The sequence below is a fragment of the Scophthalmus maximus genome, chromosome 14 (assembly GCF_022379125.1).
Source record: "Scophthalmus maximus strain ysfricsl-2021 chromosome 14, ASM2237912v1, whole genome shotgun sequence".
Taxonomy (NCBI): domain Eukaryota; kingdom Metazoa; phylum Chordata; class Actinopteri; order Pleuronectiformes; family Scophthalmidae; genus Scophthalmus; species Scophthalmus maximus.
The window spans coordinates 10577445-10578963 of NC_061528.1; positions in this window are offsets into that span (position 1 = coordinate 10577445).

A 1519-nucleotide genomic window follows, 5' to 3' on the forward strand; every position below is an offset into this window, starting at 1 on the left:
TTAATATGATGTCATGACAGATTTATTCTTTATTCTTTGCTTGATGCAGCAGTTTATTGCTAAGTGAAGCAGTGATCTGTTGTGTTTACCTGAACCTTCAATTTTTTATTAAAAAAAAAATCCTTCCTCTTATCAGTAAAAATAGAAGATTACTAATAAGGAATTTGAAAGGTATCACTTTTCCGATCACCGTGACTCAGAATAAACAACACATTTTTGATACCAAAATTCTACCTGATCTTTAGTTGGTATAAGAAAAAATAAACTTGTTATTAAGAAAGTGGTTACAGGATTGGAGTAACGCTTTATCTCCATAAATAAGCAGAAATTGAAGCTCTGGGGGAAGTGTAATTCTGAACATCCCTCTTAGCGCTGGTAATATTGTACTATCATCCTAGCCTCGGCTATTCTGTCCTCCAGGAGCACCAATGAATGACTTGCCCATGCAGCCATGTTTAAGCCACTGTAATTTTACCTTTAACACACTGTCATCACCAGATTATCCCTTTCCTGAAAGAATACCATACCTTTACCATCCTTAGGCAATAAATCATGTCTGCATGGAGGCAGGGGCATGCTGCTCGATCTCTGAACTTCAAACTACAGTCGTTTACACTTTCCCTGCATTTTCTTTCTAGAAATGCATTAGAGGAAGAAGAGTTAGAGGGTTAGAGATTTTATTGTGAATGTCTGAATTGGCTCAATCAATGGCATGGATGTGTCACATGCAGTAGAGTGGGGAGGCCATTCACTGGTTGGTGGTTTAAACTCTGGCAGCTCCTTGAGCAAAACAGTCAACCCTAAAATGTTTTTCTTTTGTGTAGGATTTTTTTGATGTATATGTTGATGTATACGTCACTACCACTACATATGTTGCTCTAAATGTTATTGTATATGTTGGTGTGCATGTCACTGCGTATGTTATTGTACATGCTGCTTTGCATGTTGCTGTATATGTTTCTGCACATGTTGCAGTGTATGTCACTTCAAATGTTGCTGTATATCTTACTGTCTTTGTTGCTGTACATGTTGCAGTATATGTCACTTCATATGTTGCTGTACATGTTTTGTATATCTTACTGTATATGTTGCTGTACATGTTGCAGTATATGTCACTTCATATGTTGCTGTATATCTTACTGTCTTTGTTGCTGTACATGTTGCAGTATGTCACTTCATATGTTGCTGTACATGTTGCTGGAGCCTACATGTTGCAGTTAATGTTGCTGTATCTTGCTGTATGTGTTATTGTGTATGTTACTGTATATGTTGCTGTAAATGTTGCTGTATATGTTACTGTATATGTTGCTGTACATGTTGCTCTATGTGTTGCCGCACACATTGCTGTAGCCTACATGTTGCAGTAAATGTTGCTGTATGTGACTGTATGTTGCTGTACATGTTGCTATGAATGTAACTGTAAACGTTGCTGCAGATGTTGTTGCAGATGTGCACCTTGCAGTCTGCCTGCAGCTCGGTGCGCCGCGTGTCCTCGCCTGCCCTCGAGCCGACAGGAAGT